Source organism: Jatropha curcas, unplaced genomic scaffold (genome assembly GCF_041381405.1).
Source record: "Jatropha curcas cultivar XTBG-Jc1 unplaced genomic scaffold, XTBG_Jcur_1.0 HiC_scaffold_250_pilon, whole genome shotgun sequence".
Lineage (NCBI taxonomy): Eukaryota > Viridiplantae > Streptophyta > Magnoliopsida > Malpighiales > Euphorbiaceae > Jatropha > Jatropha curcas.
Genome location: NW_028322433.1, coordinates 16,391 through 39,638, shown reverse-complemented (window position 1 = coordinate 39,638; position 23,248 = coordinate 16,391). Strand labels below are relative to the sequence as shown.

The 23,248-nt window shown below is 38.8% G+C and overlaps 2 pseudogenes; both read right to left on the bottom strand.

Annotated features, from left to right (window-relative positions):
* Positions 1–10,706: 10,706 nt before the first annotated feature.
* Positions 10,707–13,374, bottom strand: LOC149491907 (AP2-like ethylene-responsive transcription factor At2g41710; annotated as a pseudogene).
* A 1,022-nt stretch (positions 13,375–14,396) lies between these two features.
* LOC149491906 (pentatricopeptide repeat-containing protein At1g79540 pseudogene) lies at positions 14,397–17,395 on the bottom strand (annotated as a pseudogene).
* Between the last annotated feature and the right edge of the window lie 5,853 nt (positions 17,396–23,248).

Here is a 23,248-nt window from a genome sequence, read left to right as displayed (position 1 = left end):
CGCCGTAGTAGTTGGTCAATCCCAAGAAGGATCGTAGTTCTGTCACGCAAGACGGGATCCTCCACTCTTTAATGGCCTGGATTTTTGCTTTGTCCATTCTAACCCGGCCTTGTTCAATGACATGTCCCAAGAATTTGATACGTTGCTGGCCGAAGGCACACTTTTCCTTTTTCAGGAACAGTTTATTCTCTCGAAGCTTGTTAAATACCAATTGCAAATGGGCTTTGTGTTCTTCTAGGCTGTTGCTGTACACCACGATGTCATCTAAGTACACCACCACAAATTTGTCCAGATACTCATAGAATACCTGGTTCATTAGAGTACAAAAAGTAGCAGGTGCATTAGTTAAACCAAAAGGCATGACAAGAAATTTGAATGCTCCATACCGAGTCACACATGTTGTTTTAGATTCATCCCCTTCGGCTATACGGACTTGGTGATAGCCCCATCGAAGATCTAGCTTGATAAAATACCGAGCTTGTCTTAACTGGTCGAACAGATCTGTATCAGTGGAATGGGGTATTTATTCCTCACCGTGACCTTATTCAGAGCTCGATAATTAATACAAAGTCTCAGGCTACCATCTTGCTTCTTCTGGAATAGTACTGGGGCCTCAAAAGGAGCTTTAAAGGGCCTGATAAATCCTGCCTCTAAAAGCTCATCTAGTTGTCTTTCCAACTCTGCTAATTCTGGTGGTGCCATTCTATAGGGGGGCCCAGGCAGGAGGTTTGGCCCCCAGGTAGCAGCTCAATCTGGTGATCAACATCTCGACGAGGAGGTAAGGTTTTAGGTAACTACTCCGGTATAATATCTTTATATTCCAACATCACCTCATTGATGAAATCGGGGTGGGCAGTGGGCTCTGTCTCTTCTTTATGGATTGGGATTAGTACATACGAGGGTTCATCCCTCTTTATCCCTTTCTTGAACTGGAGGGCTGATAACAGCTTCTTTTCATTAACTGGACTAACAGTTACTGGCACAACACACGGTTGTTCCCCCATCAGAAGAAGACAATTCGCAGCAGGGATCGGCATGCCCCTCGCCACATTCAAAAAATCTAATCCCAAAACAATATAGAAGTCATCCATCGGAGCCACTGTGAAGTTTATGTTCCCTTCCTAAGACCCCACTCAACATGGAACATCAGCAGCAACTCCCATTGTCTTGACTACCTCTGAATTCACTGCCTTCAACTTCCCCGAATCCATCTTCTCTTGTAGTTTGAATTTCGATACCATTGGACAATTCAAAAAGTTATCCATTGTTCCCGTATCTACCATCGCCTTTGCTGACTTTCCCTTCAAAGTGAAGTCAATATAAATCAAAAGATAGTGATTCCTTGGAGGAATGGAAGTAGTACCTTTTGGGATCAAAGTTTGTTGTGAAAACAGATAATTCAACTGCTAGTCATTTGCTTACTCAGGCTAAGCTAACTAGTAAACAAGCTAGGTGGCAAGAGAAACTAGCTGAATTTGATTTCTCCTTGGAGTACGAACCAGGATCGACCAATAGTGTAGCAGATGCATTGAGTAGAAAAGCTAAACTCGCATCCTTGAAAAGAATTGCACATTTATCTAGGTGCCAAGTAGCTACCTCTCTTAAAGACAAAATCCGAACACAACTGAACAAAGATCCTCAAGCAGTCACAATCTTGAATTTGGCAAAGGCAGGAAAACGAGACAGTTCTGGATAGAGATGATTTATTGATGAAGAAAAAGAATAGAATTTATGTCCCAAAAGCAGGTAATCTCCGGAGACTACTCCTTCACGAATGTCATGATACTTTATGGGTAGGTCACCCAGGCTGGCATAGAACCTTGGCACTTATCCAATAAGGATACTACTGGCCACAAATGGAGGAGCATGTACATGAATATCGAAGACTTGCTTGACTTGCCAACAGGACAAGGTAGAAAGACAGAAACCTACTAGGTCTTGGAATCGTTACAAGTACCAAGTAGACCATGGGAAAGTGTCTCTGTAGACTTCATCAGCGGCTTGCCCAAAGTCCAAGAGTTCGACACCATATTGGTCATCATTGATCGATTTTCCAAGTATGACACTTTCATTCCCATGGCAAAAACATGCTCAGAGGAGGACACGGCTCGAGCATTTTTTCGATGTGTGGTCAAGTATTGGGGTGTGCCAAAGAGCATCGTCAGTGATAGGGATAGCAGGTTCACGGGATCAGTTTGAGGGGAGTTGTTCAAGATGCTCGGCTCACAGTTGAACTTGTCCACCAGCTTTCATCCCCAAACTGATGGTAAAACAGAACGGTTCAATAGCCTATTGGAGGAGTATCTTTGCCATTTTGTTTCTACTAGTAAGAAAAATTGGCCCACTCTGCTAGATATTACCCAATTTTGTTTCAATGCTCAAAAGAGCTCTGCTACTAATCGAAGTCCATTTGAGATTGTTACAGGTCAATAGCCATTGCTACCTCATACACTGGATAGATCACACATCGGGCGCAACCTGAAGGCATACCAATTCACTGCAAAATGGGAACAAAATGCAGAGATGGCCAGGGCGCAGTTAGAGAAAGTAGCACAACGCATGAAGAAATGGGTAGATCAACACCGCAGACCACTCACATTTGAAGTCGGAGATTTGGTGCTGATCAGGATCACATCCGACCAGTTCCAGTTTCCCAACCATGATAAGAAATTGATACGCAAATACAAAGGCCCAGTTCCCATCATCGCCAAAGTAGGGAAGGTAGCTTATAAAGTAGATACGCTAGCTTAGATGGGAGTCCAACCTGTGTTCCACGTCAGTCAGCTCAAGCCTTATCATCCAGATGTGAATGATGTCAGCAGGAGTAAGCCACAACGACATGCCATTCGTAAGAAGCCATCCTTTGACAAAGAAGTGGAGAAGATCTTAAAGACTTGCAAGCTGAAAGGAAGTCGACATCAAGAGTATTTAGTACAATGGAAGAACCTACCACCATCAGAGAACACTTGGGAGAAAGAAGAAGACCTTCACTAATTTCAAGACAAAATATATGACTACTATCGAGGCACCCTTTCCTACAAAAGAGCACTTTAGGAGCTAGATTCTTAGTGACTAGTCGACGAAGGCGTCGACCGTTTGGGTAGGGGAGAATGTAGGGAGTGACTAGTGCTCAAAGTCACTTGGATGTTAGAGTCCTTGTCCCGGCCCTTCATAGGTGCCCCTATGCCTATGGAAGGTACCATTGGTTGCCTTATTGTAATCTTGGTTGCCTCGATGCAATATTTGATATATATATATATATATATATATATAAACAAGAATTATCGTCTTACCCCTATGTGTGATGTTATGCTATGCTTTGTTATGTGTTCCCCGGTGATGCTTAAATCGTTCTTATATTTGAACCCATATGACAATATATATCGGTATTATGTTGTTCTAACGCCCATTATTAGCTTGCAGATAACTAATTGATATCCTTGGCTGGCTTATTTGAGGGTGTGCCAAGCAAGCGCCACACGGTCCGATTTTGGTGCGTGATACGGGACTGTGACATTTAATGTAGGGAGTGACTAGTGCTCAAAGTCACTTGGATGTTAGAGTCCTTATCTCGACCCTTCATAGGTGCCCCTACGCTTATGGAAGGTGCCATTGGTTACTTTATTATAATCTTGGTTGCCTCGATGTAATATTTGATATATATATATATATATATATATATATATATATATATATATATATATATATATAACCGTTTTGCCCCTATGTGTGATGTTGTGCTATTCTTTGTTATGTGTTCCTCGGTGATGCTTTAATCGTTCTTATATTTGAACCCATATGATTATATATATCGGTATTATGTTATTCTGACGCCCATTATTGGCTTGCAGATAACTAATTGACATCCTTGGCTGGCTTGTTTGAGGGTGTGCCAAGCAAGCACCACATAGTCCGATCTTGGTGCGTGATACGGGACCGTGACATTTAATGTAGGGGAGTGACTAGTGCTCAAAGTCACTTGGATGTTAGAGTCCTTGTCCCGGCCTTCATAGGTGCCCCTACGCCTATGGAAGGTGCCATTGGTTGCCTTATTATAATCTTGGTTGCCTCAATGTAATATTTGATTTTATATAAATAAGAATTACCCTTTTGCCCCTATGTATGATGTTGTACTATGGTTTGTTATGTGTTCCTCGGTGATGCTTGAATCGTTCTTATATTTAAACCCATATGATTATATATATCGGTATTATGTTGTTCTAACGCCCATTATTGGCTTGCAGATAACTAATTGATATCCTTGGCTGGCTTGTTTAAGGGTGTGCCAAGCAAGCGCCACAAAGGCCGATCTTGGTGCGCGATACGGGACCGTGACATTTGGTATCAGAGCATTGAGTTGCGAATAGATTGAGTGATCAAAATGACGAAATCCTCTCGTGTTGAAGCTTTAGAGAAGCGGGTGGAAGAGCTTGCTGCTTTTATAAAAAAGAATGTGATTGTTGGTGAGCCAACAATTGTTCCTGAATGGCAAAAGGCCAAAGATCGCATTGAGGCGCTAGAGGAAAAAGCGGTGGAAATGCAGACCACGATCTTTGAATTGAATCGTTTGATTGAGGCCTTGTGTCTCACCTCTGCCACTACGGGTGGTGAGGTAGGAGACGAGGAGCGAGGTTTTGCCCCGGCCACTCAAGGTGGTGAGGCAGGAGACAAAAGAAAAGATCAAGAACCTTGAGACCACGATGCAAACCTTGGTGGGGCTGCCAAGAGAGTTGGATGAGGCCCGTATTGAATTTTGTGAATACATAAAGCCTTTAGTTGATGAGGCCAAGTCAAAGGTAAACGAGTTCAGTGAGGAGTTGGCGAAGCTATCCGAAAGGATGACAAACTATGAGGTAGTCAAAGAAAAGGTCGACTTGCTCTCAATTGCCACTAGAAATGTAAAAGTCCACACTCCGAGAACTGGAAAAGTGAAAATTCTAGATCCCCCACCTTTCAAAGGTGTGCGAGATACACAGGCAGTAGATAATTTCCTCTTTGATCTGGACACTTACTTTAAGGCCACGAACACCACCTCAGACGAAGAAAAATTGAGCCTTATTCTAATGTTTCTAGCATAAGATGGCAAGCTATAGTGGCGCACCAAGGTTGAGGAGGTGCAAGCTGGCCAAACTAGTATGGACACTTGGGAGGAGTTTTGCCAAGCATTAAAATCAGCATTCTACCTCGAGAGAACAGCATATAATGCCTGGCGTAGGTTGTCTAAAGTATAGCATACAGATTCTGTCCGGGAGTATGTGCGACAATTCACCCAATGCATGCTGCATATCAAAGCTATGTCAGGTGATGATCGGTTATACTTTTTCCTAGGACTACAATTGTGGGCAAAAGACAAATTGGATGCTCAAAAGGTCGACGACTATGAAACGACCATAAAAGCGGCAGAGGCACTGGATGACTATGGGCGAAACTTTCCCAAACGTAAATTCGGTAAACCAAGTGCGGGTGACAACCGCCCCAACAAGTGGGTGAGACCCACAGGTGGGGGAGCAATTTCAACCAATTCATAAGTGAATGTGGAAAGGAGGCCTTGGAGCTCCAACTATAAAAATGTTCCCAGTCAGGCAGTAGTCGGGAATGTTGAGCCACGAAAGAACTTCACTTTCCGAAAGGAACGTAGAGCACCAGGAGGAAATAACATGGGAGGGGGAATGGCTAGAACCATCAAATGTTTCTTCTGTAAAGGGCCGCATAAAATGTCAGAATGCATGGTAAGAGACAAGGCCATGAATGCCCTCCAGCTACAAGAAGAAAGGGAGCATGAAAGACTGGCTTCGGACTCAGGCAGTGTTGATCCTGCTGTGGTTGAAGCATTGAGATTCTTGGGGGCCTTGGAACGACAGGCCAGGGAAAAGACCGTATCACCTAAAAAGGGATTGATGTATATTGACTTCACTCTGAATGGAAAGTCAGCAAAGGCGATTGTTGATACGGGAGCAACGGATAACTTTTTGAATTGTCCAATGGTATCGAAATTCAAACTACAAATGAAGAAGGATACGGGGATGTTGAAGACAGTGAATTCAGAGGTAGTCAAGACAGTGGGAGTTGCTGCTAATGTCCCGTGTCGAGTAGGGTCTTGGGAAGGGAACATAAACTTCACAGTGGCTCTGATGGACGACTTCGATATTGTTTTGGGATTGAATTTTTTTTATGTGGCGAGGGTCATGCCGATCCCTGCTGCAAATTGTCTTCTGATGAGGGAACAACCGTGTGTTGTGCCAGTAACTGTTAGTCCAGTTAATGAAAAGAAGCTGTTATCAGCCCTCCAATTTTAAAAAGGGATAAAGAGGGATGAACCCTCGTATGTAGTAATCCCAATCCATAAAGAAGAGAAAAAGCCCACTGGCCACCCCGAGTTCATCAATGAGGTGATATTGGAATACAATGATATTATGCCGGAGCAGTTACCTAAAACCTTACCTCCTCGTCGAGATGTTGATCATCAGATTGAGCTGCTACCTGGGGGCCAAACCTCCTGCCCGAGCCCCCTATAGAATGGCACCACCAGAATTAGCAGAGTTGAGAAGACAACTAGATGAGCTCTTAGAGACAGGATTTATCAGACCCTCTAAAGCTCCTTTTGGGGCCCCAGTACTATTCCAGAAGAAGTAAGATGGTAGTCTGAGACTTTGTATTGATTACCGAGCTCTGAATAAAGTCACGGTGAGGAATAAATACTCCATTCCACTGATAGCAGATCTGTTCGACTAGTTGGGATAAGCTCGGTATTTCACCAAGCTAGATCTTCGATCGGGCTATCACCAAGTCTGTATAGCCGAAGGGGATAACTCTAAAACAACATGTGTGACTCCGTATGGAACATTCGAATTTCTTGTCATGCCTTTTGGTTTAACTAATGCACCTGCTACTTTTTGTACTCTAATGAACCAGGTATTTTGAGTATCTAGACAAATTTGTGTTAGTGTACTTAGATGACATCGTGGTGTACAGCAACAGCCTAGAAGAACACAAAACCCATTTGCAGTTGGTCTTTAACAAGCTTCGAGAGAACAAACTGTTCCTGAAAAAGGAAAAGTGTGCCTTCGGCCAGCAACGCATCAAATTCTTGGGACATGTCATCGAACAAGGCCAGGCAGAATGGACGAAGCAAAAATCCAGGCCATTAAAGAGTGGAGGATCCCGTCTTGTGTGACAAAACTACAATCCTTCTTGGGATTGACCAACTACTACAAGCGCTTTATACAGGGATATACGCACAAGGCTTGGCCATTGATAGAGTTATTAAAGAAGGGTCAGGCTTGGGTATGGTCGCAGAAGTGTCAAGAAGCTTTTGAGAATCTCAAAGGGGCTATAATAGCAGAACTCGTATTGGCTCTTCCAAATATGCCACAACCTTTTGAGGTGCGAACGGATGCCTTTGACTTTGCCTTGGGTGGCGTGTTGATGTAAGAAGATCATCCAGTAGCGTTCCGAAGCCGAAAGTTGACTGACATTGAGAGGCGATATGCAACACATGAGAAGAGTCCAACATGCCTACTCATGGTGCCATACCATGGTGACCCTATGGACGAAATAAGGCTATTAGAGACGAAAATAGCATGTTGAATGACATTTGGACCAAGAATATGAGGGCAGACCCAGTGTAATGCTCTCCGCCGCCCCGGGGCCGGTATGCGGGACCGAGCCCTAGTGAGCTAGGATGCAGGCATCATGTTCTATCAAGAGGGACGGATGTCTCCATAGAGACGGAGCTCTATAGACACTATAGGGCCGAAGGCCTATAGTGCGCATCTCTCCTTAAGTGAAGGTTTTGGTATAGGCAGGACTATGCTGCCCGAGATGCCCAAAGGAATGGAGCCCATATACGGTTGTGCGAGATCCTTAGATATGCACTACAAGATGAATCCTATAATCGGAAAGAATGTAAAGACCCTTCGAATATACATGGCTGGCCTAGGTTATGAGCTAAGTCTAGGCGCCACACGCGTGCCAGAGGCTCTGAGATTTTGGCACCGTGACATTTGATATCAAATGTCATGGTCCCGTATCACGCACCAAGATCGGATCATGAGGTGCTTGCTTGGCACCCTCAAACAAACCAGTCAAGGATATCAATTAGTTATCTGCAAGCCAATAATGGGTGTTAAAACAACATAACACCGATATATAATCATATGGGTTCAAATATAAGAACGATTCAAGCATCACCGAGGAACATATAACAAAGCATAGCACAACATCACCCATAGGGGCAAAACGATAATTCTTATATATATATCAAATATTACATCGAGGCAACCAAGATTATATAAGGTAACCAATGGCACCTTCCATAGGCGTAGGGGCAGCTATGAAGGGCCGAAACAAGGACTCTAACATCCAAGTGACTTTGAGCACTAGTCACTCCCCTACATTCTCCCCCACCCAAACGATCGACGCCCTCGTCGACTCGTCACTAAGAATCTAGCTCCTGAAGTGCTCTTTTGTAGGAAAGGGTGCCTTAATGGTAGTCATATTTTGCAACCAAGATTATAATAAGGTAACCAATGGCACTTTCCATAGGCGTAGGGGCAGCTATGAAGGGCCGAAACAAGGACTCTTAACATCCAAGTGACTTTGAGCACTAGTCACTCCCCTACATTCTCCCCCACCCAAACGATCGACGCCCTCGTCGACTCATCACTAAGAATCTAGCTCCTGAAGTGCTCTTTTGTAGGAAAGGGTGCCTTAATGGTAGTCATATATTTTGTCTTGAAATTGGTCAAGGTCTTCTTCTTTTTCCCAGGTGTTCTCTGACGGCGGTAGGTTCTTCCATTGTACTAAATACTCTTGATGTCGACTTCCTTTCAGCTTGCGAGTCTCTAAGATCTTCTCCACTTCTTTGTTAAAGGATGGCTTCTTACGAATGACATGTCATTAAATGGCATATCGTTGTGGCTTACTCCTACTGACATCATTCACATCTGGATGATAAAGCTTGAGTTGACTGACATGGAACATAGGGTGGACTCTCATCCAAGCTGGCGTGTCAACTTTGTAAGCTACCTTCCCTACTTCGGTGATGATGGGAACCGGGCCTTCATATTTGCCGCATCAATCTCTTATCATAGTTGAGAACCGAAACTGGTCCGATGTGATCCTGATCAGCACCAAATCTCCGACTTCAAATATTAGTGGTCGACAGTCTTGATCTGCCCATTTCTTCATGCGTTGTGCTGGCTTTCTCAAAACTGTGCCTTGGACATCTCCGCATTTTGTTCCCATTCTGCCAATGAATTGGTATGCCTTCGGGTTTCGCCCAGTGTGTGATCTATCCAATGTATGAGGTAGCAATGGCTTGTTGATCCTGTAACAATCTCAAATGGACAACCCTTGCTTGACTTGCCAACAGGACAAGGTAGAAAGACAGAAATCTGCTGGGCTCTTGGAACCGTTACAAGTACCAAGTAGACCATGGAAAGCGTCTCTCTGTACTTCATCAACGGCTTGCCCAAAGTCGGAGAGTTCGACACCATATTGGTCATCATTGATCGATTTTCCAAGTATGGCACTTTCATTCCCATGGCTAAAAACATGCTCAGCGGAGGACACGGCGCGAGCATTTTTCCGATGTGTGGTCAAGTATTGGAGTGTCCCAAAGAGCATCGTCAGTGACAGGGATAGCAGGTTCACGAGATCATTTTGGGGGGAGTTGTTCAAGATGCTCGGCTCACAGTTGAACTTGTCCACCAGCTTTCATCCCCAAACTAATGGTCAACAGAACGGTTTCAATAGCCTGCTGGAGGAGTATCTTCGCCATTTTGTTTCTGCTAGTCAGAAAAATTGGCCCACTCTATTAGATATTGCCCAATTTTGTTTCAATGCTCACAAGAGCTCTGCTACTAATCGAAGTCCATTTGAGATTGTTACAGGTCAACAGTCATTGCTACCTCATACACCGAATAGATCACACATTAGGCGAAACCCAAAGGCATACCAATTCACTGCTGAATGGGAAACAAAATGCGGAGATGGCAAGGGCGCGGTTAGAGGAAGCAGCACAACCGCATGAAGAAATGGGCAGAGTGAAGACCGCCGACCACTCACATTTGAAGTCGGAGATTTGGTTGCTGATAAGGATCACATCCGACCAGTTCCAGTTTTCCAACCATGATGAGAGATTGATGCGCAAATACGAAGGCCCAGTTCCCGTCATCACCAAAGTAGGGAAGGTAGCTTACAAAGTAGACACGCAGCTTGGATGGAAGTCCACCCTACGTTCCACGTCAGTTAGCTCAAGCCTTATCATCTAAATGTGAATGATGTCAGCAGGAGTAAGCCACAAACGACATGTCATTCGTAAAAAGCCATTCTTTGCCAAAGAAGTGGAGAAGATCTTAGAGACTCGCAAGCTGAAAAGAAGTCGACATCAAGAGTATTTAATACAATGGAAGAAACCTACCGGTTGTCAGAGAACACCTGGGAGAAAGAAGAAGAACCTTACCAATTTCAAGACAAAATATATGACTACACCAAGGCACCTTTTTCCTACAAAAGAGCACTTCAGGAGCTAAATTCTTAGTGACGAGTGACGAGGGCAGTTACAGGTCAACAGCCATTGCTACCTCATACCTAGATAGATCACACTGGCGAAACCCAAAGACATACCAATTCAATGCAGTTATTACCTAATTCCTTGTCAAATTTATACTGCTATGATTATAGGTATGGAATCTTCCAATGTTCTACACAGATAAGGTCAACTCACATTTCTCTGAAGAGACAATCCCCCCGATCATTCCTAATGCAACTCCAAGTCTCTCATTACTGTTATAATGGCTTGTAGACTTCTCAACTGTTTTGCCATAATCCATCCTATTGGTATTTTTGTTTTCATTCTTGTCATTATTAGGACGGCTTTCTTACTCTTTTGAAGCTCCTCTTGCAAGCTCTTGTATGTTGCTGATTTTGACAAAATGCTCAAGGCAGAGAATGCATAGCCTTTGTGCTTTTTTCCATCAATAGGCATGCCCAAACAGGGCATCTGGTACTCAGTAGGCTGGACTGCCCATTCTGAAGTTTTAAGTTCACCAACATCTTCGGCATAACCATGCTTCGCCTCTTCAGATGACTTTGAGATGGATTCTGCTTGACGAGTTTCGTTCGACCCCCACCATTTGATATAACTTGTTAGATCAATTTTTCTCTCGAAACAAAGACTCCCAACATAATCATTCTCTAATGCTAGGTCATCAGCTGCACCTTATAATGAGATATCACCATTAGATAGATGGCACTGGTTCTAGAGGAAAATAGTTCGGAAAAATAAGACATATATAGAAGCCCTCCATTGCCAATTTCTTGGCAAAAATTTATTCTGTAAAATGATACACTTGACAAGATTCTTTTCATAACTCGATTTTTCTTGGACATTGGAAAATATATTCTTTGAAAATAGACTTTGGACCTTACCATAATTTATGCTAATGAAATATTCAGATCCGGGCATACGACTAAATGATGAGTCCCACTGACTGCTTCGTGATAGCCAGAAGTATGGAGCAAATACAGAAACAAAATATCATTAATAATTAATACCACGGAAATGTTAAAGTTTCTATCTAGTAGAAAGAAAAACAACTATAGTCCCTAAAGAGAGCTTAAAGGCAATAACAAAAGCATAAAACACGTGTTGTCAAACACGAAGTCATAAAGTACATTCCATCAAAATCTGTCAGAAAAAGGTTCATCTTTGAGGTGGATAAATTAATCATTAAATATCAATGACTCATACTTTGTCAACTTGCAACAATTAGTAAATGAAAAACATCAAGTAGTTTCTGAAAGGTTTGAACAAGCATAGAAGAAAGCCATAATGATGTCCCGCATGACGTTAAAGGCAGTAATACACTGACTACCATGACAGTCTCAAGAACTAGCAAGTCCCAGAAAACATAAATAAAAGATGTACCATCTAATCCTCTGGAATTTGAACATAAGTTTGTGCAAATAATTAGCATCATAGACAAAGCATACCTTGAAAGTCCATGGTATTTAGAGATTTCCTCTTGAAAAGCCACTACTCTTTCTGCAGAAAAGGTATATATTAAAATCAGCATCAGACACAGTTTAAAGTATTCTGTTTTAGAGTAGATAAGTAGACGAATACCTCCAAAGAGATGCCAGGTGTTCCTCCCTTGACACATTCTGCATTTCTTCAAGGTCTCTTGTATAATCCGTAACCTGCACCACACAATTACTGTACAAATAAATAAATGCTCAAAATATAAGGAAAACGACACACAAACACTCATGCAGAAAATCACTATAATGGAAAATTTATTCTCTACCAAGTAGATAATTGAACAAGAACGTGATTGTTTCATACTTAGTACCTCACTGAAGGGAGAGGAAAAGCAAAATTTTTGAAAGGAGCTCATCCATAAATTATGAAATAAATCCATATTTGCATTAAACTGACACATACAGAACATAGCTTCTGTAGAATATGGGTGATCATTTATTGACAAAGGGAAAAATGTTCAACTTGGGAATCTCACTGGACAAATTAATGAGTGTTCTAGGGCCCCAATATTTTAAGGCAGCAAGATCATATGCTCTAGCTGCAGCCTCCTCATCATCACATGCCCCTGCAAGTTGATATTTCTCAATAAATGCAACATGCATGAACTAACACAGTCAAAAGCAATTTGTATAAAGAAATAGTGTCAAGCTAGCAACTGACCCGAGTTATACTGGCACGATGCATCACAGCAAGATTCCATGCACAATAATTGTAAGTAATCAGTGACAATAGACAGAATCATACAAAAGAGAAAGAAAAGAGACTAAGCAAGACAGACGCCTAGCTTTGCCTTCTTGTTTTGATTCTGGTTCCATGTGCTTTTATCCCAGAGGTGAGCTTCATATCGACCAGTCCATCTATGTCTAAAATTCCTATGAACCACAAAACCAAAATCATTACCCTCGAATATTTGTGTTACACTGTAAATTTTGGATCTTTGAATAAAATTCATTGTTTCTTATAATTAGCAAATCAAAACTAGACAAATGAGAACAAAACTTAGGCTCAAAGTTTCACAATATACTGTCGCGGAGTATTGCTACTAACACAATCACCTGATTGTTTCTAGTTGCTTCTTTCTCAGATGCTTTTAGAACAATGAAACAAACTACAACTAATTAACAGTCAAATTTAATTAAATTCAACCAAAAAGCTATACTTTTTTCTATTCGCCAAAAATACACATATATGTAACTAGTGATACCACGATAAATAGAGCTGTGTTTACCAGCTGTGCAAGAAGGCATCTTGCTTCAACGTTCTTTAGCAATGCAGCATCTCTCTTTCTTGGGTTTCTTTAGTCCTCTATACAGTAACAGCTGATCATTAGCTTATGGTCTGCACCGTAGTTTGTCCCTTCTATATATATGAACACCCAATGAGAAGTAAATAATACCCTAAGATAAGATAAGAAAAGTACATTAAAGAAAATAAATGAAACCAGGCCATTTTCGCCCCAAAGAGAATAGGGAGAGATTGAGGCAGGAAAAATAGTGATTTTGCGAAATATTTAATAGCAACAATACAGGCAGAAAAGATATGAGGATATTCCACAGCAAATATAATATTTTAAAAACACAATCAAAATTTAAAAAGATATCAATCTAATCTAAAGACTTGATAAGCGAGCAAATAGGATATTTCTAAACTAAATAAAACTTTTTTTTATCTAAAACTCAAAACCTAGTTGGTGTAAGTTTTTTACATTACCAAACAAGAATAGCAATATTAAGAAGAAGATTAAGCAATACAACAAAGTTTAACACTCATTATCATACTAATCCCTATAAAATTGCAAATCTAGAAAAAATTAACAAAATAGGAAACAAGATATACTACAAAGAGAAATTTAACAATAATTATCATTACCGAATTATCTAAAATCTCCAAGTCCCTATAAAATTGCCAAATCTAGAAAAATTTTTAAAAAAATATGAAATGAGATATGATAGAAATAGAAATTAACAATCCATTATAATCCTCTAAACAAAAGATTACATCTATAGTATAGGAACAAACAAAAGATTACATCTATACTATAGGAACAAACAAAAAGATTACATCTACAGTATAGGAACAACAAAAGAAAATCACATAACCTAAAGCAATAATCGCACAATCAATTGGAAATTATACCTTCTTTAGGATCTTCAAGATGAATAACAACCTACAGGAAGTAGAACATAGAGAGAGTATTTCTTGAATGTACTCAATTCAACCAAGCTCAACTCCCTCCCTTGATAGACTTAGGCCCATCAATCCTCTTCTTCCATTTCTCCATCGGTGTTTGCCAAAATATTTCCCATTTCTCTGTCGCGTTTGCCAAAGTATTTCCAGCCATTTTCAATTTTCACACCATCACTTCATCATGTAAAAGGAGCTTCGTAGTTCGGTTGAAGATAAGCATTCAAATCATATCCCAATGACTCCATTCTGCTAAGAAGATCAAGTGCACGATACCTTTATCTTCAGAGCAAAGAAGAGACTTAAGTAGTCGGTTGCCAAATTCGTGGCATCAACATGTAACCTTCCTCAATTGTCTAAAGAAAGATTTCTGCTGCAAGGTCTAGGTTCCCTTCTTTGCATAATCCATTTATTAACTTAACACAACTTGGGGGAGTGATAGTAACTTTGCACTCCTGAAGAATGAAAAATATATTTAAGCTTCTTCTAATCTTCCCGCCTGACACAACCCAATTAGCCAAATGGTATAAGGTGCTAACTGAAAATCATTTAACCTTCAAGTCCATTTCAAGTAACTGACGAACTGCCTTTTCCACTTCCACTTTGTCAAAATATTCTCCTAGTATTTTAATCATTTTGTTGTCTCGCCCAGAAACATTCTGACATATTGCAACCAAAGACCAAAAGCTAAAGACACGTTCTTTCTCCTACATGACCAGGTCATAAGTGATTTATAAACCGCTGAAGTTGGCGCACACCCCATTCTTTAACATCTCATCAAACACCCTAAAGGCATCTTCATTTCTTTAGCAATAAAACACCCATTAATAAGATACCATATGTTACAGAATCTGGTGAGAGCCCCTTGAGTTGAAGCTCCCTGAAGAGCTTAAAAGCACCATTAATGTTGCCTGCCCTGCAAAACCCATTAATCAGAATGTTATAAGTGAGGATGTCAGGAGCAAACCCACTATCAACAAGTTGTGTGAGCATATTGTATGCCTTGAGAATCAATCCTGAGCCACACAATTGCTCCACCATATTTTGTAAACTTGTAACATCAAGAACCCGATTAGCACCCTGAGAAAGACGAAGAAACAATGAAGGTTTTCTCCCTATCTCCATCTTGCAAAATAAAAGCTGAGCTTTCTTAAGCTTTCCAACCTTACAAAGTCCATCAATTAAAGCATTAAATGTAAACACAGAAGGATAACATCCAAGTTTCTCCATCTCATCAAATATTTTTTGTGCCTCCCAAACCAGCCCGTTCTTGCACATACCACAAATGAGAATGGCGTAAGTGCAATTACTGAGGAAACAATCATTCTTTGAAATCTCAAGATGAAGTGATTTTGCCATATCTAAAAGACCCATGTCACAAAAACCTTTGATCAAAACATTATAACATTGGTTATCAGGAACGATATCTCTCTTAGTCATCTCATCAATAACATTAATGCATCGTTAACTTTTCCTGCTTCTGATAAACCCTTCATCATTATGGTGTACAAGACAACATCAGTCTCGACATTATCCTCATTCATTTCTGGTACCACAATTGTGCATCTTCAAACCTCCTAGCTCTAAACAACCCAGCAATCAAACTACTACATCCTGCTTATCAAGCACATAACCATTCTTTTTAAAATAATTCAAAAACATCAAAGCGTCATCAACTCTACCCAACGTACAAAACCCATCAAGCAAAGCATTATAAGTAACAAAATCAGGCTTGCATCCAGTATCTTTCATTATATTAAACAACCTGTAAGCATCATCAGCTCTTTGAGTACGACATAACCCCAAAATGATAATTGTATAGGTAATTCTACTTGGTGAAATTCGTCTTTGTGTCATTTCATTAAGCATTTGAAGTGCATTCTGGCTTTTTCCACTTTTACACAACCATGAATCAAAATGTTAAATGTAGCTATATTTGGCAACGATTCACCTTCAACATTCTATTATAAACTCCTAAAGCTAACAAACAAAACTTTTACGCACCATAATATGCAAAATTGTATTAAAAGTAAAAACCTCAGGTTTACAGTCAAAATCTCTCATCCTTTCGAAAGCTTCCACAGCTTTCTCAACCATAGCAATCTTTGCATACCCTTGAATCAACACTATAAATGCCTCAGCCGATATAAACCCATTACATTTCTTTATTTCTTTAGAACTTGCCAATACAATTCAAGCCTATTTGTGTTCTCCTTAATAAGCATGTCAAGGATTATGCTATGAGATACCCATGAGTAGAACGCCTGTATTTAGATGCCCAGATAAAGAATCGAAAAGCCAATTGAGGACTCGGTGGATTTTTCAATTATAGAAGTCACAACACCAGGAGAGAGAATGGAACAATAGGTTCTAGAGCTGGTTCCATCGGATTAACGGAGCCAATGACTGCTAGGACTTCATTAGACACAGAGAGTTCTTCGGTTGAACTCCCGTGGACACGTTGAGTCCATGGAAGGTTTGAATGACAGGACTTGCCGAAGAAAGCACTGGAATTTCATAACAGGTGACAATGATTTTGGATTGAAGATTTATGGGATTTTGAAGTTGGCTGAAAAGGGGTTTTGATGGGTTTTTTGCAGGCTGGGGTTTGATCGAGTTCGAGAAAGGTTCGTTTGCGTTTTCCATTTGGTCGGCGTTTTCCGTTTGGTCGAGATTCTTAGGTGGGTGCTCTGTTTCGTTGGCGAGAAGAATTTTGTGTTTGGTCGGCGAGAAGAAATTCATTTGATTTATAATCTTTGGTAATTTTGATTTTGATTTTTGCTAATTTCCATCGCCGTATAAATTTTCTTATAATTACATGCTAAAAATATGTTTAATATCGCTACATTATTGAAATTAAGAAAAAAAATTTGTTCTTTTTAAAGTAAAATAATCAATATATTATTTTTTATTATGACAAAAGTGAAGTGCAAGTAAACTCGAAAAGTTTTGGTTAACAAGCAAAAATACACTAATTTTGAATTTATTGCATCTTATTCTTAATTTTGTTTTATAAATGATTAAATCCCATAATTGAAATTTGAAAAGAAATATATTGTCACGACCCGTTTTCCGTGGGCCGGACCGGCACTAGGGCCCAGGTAAGCTTAAGGCCCCCGAGGCCCGTAGTAGCCTAAACTACTCTACTTAAACATGCCACACCATTTAACAGGAACAGTAAGCCCATACAGCTAGGATATAAATCTAAATATTGTACAATCCGGCCCAATTTTAGATATCTTAATTAAAGATTAGTTTGGGCCTAATCATGATAAGTCATATTCATATATGGTTATATTAATCCACCTGCATCTAATATATAACAAGTCGTTTACACAATAACGCATACGACAGAGCCCGATTGAAATAACGACCCTCTAACTGCGGAGTTCAATAATATTCTGATAATAGAATAATTAGCACATCCAAATTTAAATAACAAAAATATAAATTTACATTTATAACTCTGCGGAGAAGATTGCAGAGCTTCAGTCGAATGAGCTGCTTCCTAGTACCTGGGAGATTTGGAGAAAAGGGGGGTGAGTTTTGCAACTCAGTGAATAATAATAAATAATACACATCACATACAGTCAAGCAAAATGCACCCTAGTATACTGAATGAACACACAACAGTCAATCATATGACATTACATCAGCACCCACAAACAATATCACCTTCAAATAATCACATCACGTGGAAATTAGTCAGTGGAGTCACCGAACCCCCGATGAGTCGTCCTCCCACATGGCTCATCCTCTCACATGTGCACCAGGGAGCCGATCCCCCATACTGGCCGACCGGTCTAATCCTCACTTGACCAGCCCTCTCATTGTTTTTACATTCTCTCTTTTTTTTTTTTTTTTTTTTTTTTCATACCAACAGGAGGCAACCCGGTGGTCTCCATCCAATCTAGATCATCAAGCGCTCACAACAGGAGGCCCACCCTGCGGGCTGCAATCAAATCTAGATTTTCAGGTGCGCAACAACAAGCGGCCATCCTGTGGGTTTCAGAACAAACAGAATTATCAGGTGCACACGGGGGGCGCCGATCTCCCATTTACCCGGCTAACAGAAACAGAATTAGGATCCATATAACAGAATCAGAATATAACAGAAATCAGAATCAGGATCCGTATAACAGAAACAGTCTCACAAACCCATGGGACCCACTTCATCCTAATTCCACACAAACAAGCACAGTATATGCACAGCACAAGTAATCAAACAATTCTTTTCACGTATTACACCAATTAATCCACCTTTAAATGCACAATTATATATAAGTATAATATTAATGATCGTAACTTAATATATATGATAAAATACTTGTAATATAGTGTAAATATGTAAATAAAACATAAGTTATGAATAAATGTTATGCATATGCAGTGTGTGATATGCAATTATGTATTATTACTCACAGTGATGGAGAGCGAAGTTCTAGCTTTGAGTCTGTCCGGAGGAGTACTAGATGGACCCGGGCGATCTAAGCAAAGTAAGAATGACACAAAAAGAAATAATTCTATCAGACAACAAGTCTCCTTACCCTTCTAAGAATTTTATTTTCATATTATAATTTTTCTACGTTAATTTAATCTCGATATCGAATTCTGATCTGTACTAAATTTTATCTTTCTATCTAACTCTATTTTATTTGTTTTCGTCTTGAATTACTGATTTATTTTCGTATTTTATTTTCTATTAAATTTATTTTATTTTCTACCGAAATTTCGGCAGCATCCCCTAAAAATTGGACTATCCACCTGTTAAAATATCAACAATATATCTAATATTTCCAAACCACACAGCCCATCCATCGGGCAATCAATCAATCAAATTCCCATCCATCAAAACGCAACAGCACCACACAAAACAGGGAAACGAGCGGAAGAAAGCAACACGAAAAGGCAAAGCGAGGAACGAGCCACAGGGACCAAAAAAAGACAGGAACCACGACAAAGAATAAGTTTAATTTAATTAACTAACATTACTAACATTAACTTAACTAAACTTAACTAACTCATTAATTACAATTAATAAAAATTAATTTCATTAACTAACATTACTAAATTAATTAACTACAAATAATAAAATTAATTTAATTAACTAATATTACTAACATTAACTAGATTAACTAAAATTGTTAAAATTAAACTAACTAAAATAACTAACTTTAATTAACTATCATGAATAAAATTAAATCGATTAACTAAAATGTATTTAAATTAATTATACCCCAAATATAGTTGTTGTCGAATTGCTAGAATGGGAGTTGCCGGGTTGAAGGGCAGCAACTGCTTGTGGCCGGATCTAACTAGCAGTGGCGGAGAGAGGCGGAGAGAGGCGAAGAGAGGCGGCTGGCAGCGAGACTTGCAGCTGGAGCTGCTGTGGGCGCGCCAGACCTGACGAGGGCTGACTGTGCGATCTGTGGCGCTGGTGAGCTAGGACAAGGCGGGAACGAGCGACAGAGCTGCTCCAGTGACGAGCGGCAGTGAGAACGGCAGTGGGCGCTCGACTGGAGCTGCTGGAGCTGCTGGACAGTGGTGCGAATGCAGGTGCAGGGAAGAAGAAAGGGGAAAGAAAGGAAAGAAAGAAAGAAAAGGAAAAGAAGAAGAAGAAGAAGAAGAAGAAGAAAGAAAAGGAAAAGAAGGTGGCGGAGATGGTGTCGCCGGAGATCGGGAAGCGCAGAAAGAAAAAAAAATGGGGAAGGGGAGTGAGGTGCGCTAGAAATAGAAAGAAAGAAATTCTAGATGGTTTGGGTCGAACGGGTTCGATCGGTTCGGTTCGGCCCAAATCTTCAGTTTCCAATTGGTTTACGGGTTTTTCAATCGATTTTTTGGTCGGTTTCCCACAGAGTTCACATTAAAATATTAAAATAAATTTCCAAGCTGTCGGTTTATTAAATTTAATTGGAAAATCTTTGAAAATAAAAATTCGAGTTGTTTCAGTCTTCCCCCCTTAAAAAAAATTCGTCCTCGAATTTGACAATAACAAGAAACTAGGATACAATAATTGTTTACGACAATGGTGGTTATGCTTCTCACATAAAGTTGCAAGTTCGTTAGTCAGAGTGGTGAATCTAATTTTTCTTAAATTTAATAATTAAGACAAACCAATGAACAGACCTGGGAAGAAAATCTAATTTATAGAGAGGGTAAGATGATTATAAGATAAATCCATCCCTAAAGTTAATTTAAACGTGAATCATACTATGTCTACAAGTTGTCACCTCAAGTCAAATATTCATAACTTTAAAGCACAGATTCGACACTAATATTCACCTTTACACGTAAGAATTTATTCACTTATAACATCTGCTCAAGTAAGGGTACTTGATCTCATTAGCTCTATATCATGTGTCCTTACATTGATGTATCGTCATTTATTCTCTCACTAGCTATCATAGGCAATGATCATCACTCCATAAGAAACTCATACACCAACCCATTATGTAATCTTACTGATATAAGAATCCACATATTCAATCCAAATTTATTACTATTCCCAATTTAGAATCCTTATTATTATTATCAATTCTACCATTAAATACCATTCAATCCTTTCCAATTAAAGAGAACAAATTCATGGCATTACTACAAGCTTATTTCAAACAAAATCATGACATTTCTCTAGCTAAGTGCTATCAACTGATAGGATATACTGACTTCTATCCCAACTCATCACATATTTATCAACTTAACTATTTTCCAACAAAAGATATATAATTTATTCTCAATTCCTACTAATGAGAATTCTCATAAAAACAAATAATACATCGACTATATAGAGAAAATTTCAATTCACAATCAAGTCTCTATTTTAGTTATTAACCTCTCTATCCTTCTTCCCGAATTATCATATCATACCATTTCTTAACTAATTATGACAACAAACTTATGCAACTAGCCAAATTAGTTGTTGCCATGCTGGATAATTCTTAATTTATTTTCTAAAATTCGCAAACACAGTTCTATTATACTCTATTCCATCATGAAATCCAGTCTACATTTTTTTTTTTTACAAGCTTAATCAAGATGTAAAATTCTCCAAACCGTAATTTATATCCAATTACCTAGGTCTACGTATCCAGAAATCCTAAACAAGTAGTGCATTTGCTCTAGCTAAGTATGAGATTAAGGATATTAAACATCTATAATCTAATTCCTGATTACACTATGTCCATTGTTTTATGTTTATTCTTAATCCCATGAGCAATTTGAATTGATTAGTGATCTGATCGACACACATGAGTTGGCACACTCCAATATAATCAAGATGTAGTCTTAGGACCCTCCTGTTATCACATCCAATAATCCTCTAGTTTATATCCTTAGTCTTCAAACACTAACATGTATTCTCTTCATTAATTTGTTAAAACTATCCCAAATTCACCTTTTCCTTCTTATACCAAGTTTCACTGTTCCATGCAAATGGTAAATTAAAACTCAGCTTGCTTACTAATGAATGAAAATACTCTAATTACCTTCATGTTCTACCAAGGACATAAATATAACTTCCCACTTCTTTATCTAATAAAACAAGCAACTTGCAAAAGTTGCACTAATTAATAGAAATTCCTTATTTTAATTGCTTTACGTCAAGAAATTAAATTTATTTACATTCGTTGTTCATCTCAAGCTAAGTCCCGTGATCCTTTATCAACTATTATTCCAACTAGATGCTATCAAATTACAGTAGTCAAAATTCTCTTCTCTCTTTCTCTCCAATAGAAAGTCTATCTTTCTTTCTGAATATAAGTACTAAATTCTTTTGTCATCGGGATTACAATCCTCGAATCATTTATCTATTTGTTTAACATAAGACATTCAATAACTTCCTACCTTTGATCTCTTTTTAGATTTAAATTTACTATTCATGAACCACTAAATTCTCGAAACTCACCTCGCAAAGACCCGATTAACTCAACTCAAAAGTTTGGTTATAACATTATCAATTATTTATTTAATATCCTATTAGAATTATCATCAACAGTGATAATTATTTTAAACCTCAAAGCCATTTTTCCTACCTTCAATAGTATACATGTTCCATCATTCTATCTTTAATAATATTTCGCTCCTTTTTTGTTTAACTACATAGTCTTAACTACTTATTCTAAAACATCTGTTAACTTTCTAAATTTTTATAAATTTTAAATTTATTTACAGCATAAAATTACTATTTATGATCATTTAAATTCTTAATATCCACCTTATCTCTATTTTTTTTTTATCAATATAACAAGAAACTTTACAATTACACAAATATTATTCTCCTTCAAATTATATTCTAATTATCATTTTCTAATATAATTATCACCCAACATAATAGCGTTCCAATCCCAAGTCCACTAGTTTCCTCTATTATCTTTTACTTTCATTTTATTATACTAGATCCATAAACTTAGTCTGGCTTATTAAACATCCTACATATACTAGGGTCTTACTTATGTCCCGTCTAATACACTCATGAATTCCCAAAGTATAGAAGTCTTTATCTTAAAGCTGCTGAGGTATCACTATTTCTAGTTTTATCAAATCTTGTTACCCATAATCCTTAATTTATTAAACCTCTAATTACTGACTATCCTCATTTAAATCATATTAATTTATACCCTTCACGTTTCTGTAATTGATTCTTTTCTTAATATCCAAACAATAACAGGACTAGATCCATCCTTACTTATCTATTTCATTAGTATTATATCAATTCAATAATTGGACAATTATCTCTCCATGTCCGATGTCATTCATCAATACACTTAATCATCATAGCCCACTATTTACATAACATAAGTACCTTAATTCCCTTATGGAGTCATTAACTCCTTCTCAGATCATAGAATCTCCCATTAAACAAAAATCATTGTTTGTAATTCACATACCATCGAGTGTGCAACAATTATTTTAAATATCAAAAGGCTAAATACCATTAGATTTAATTCTTACTTGTACCATATTAAACCATAAGATGCCACAATCCACACAATATCCACCACTAAGTACATCATGATTAAA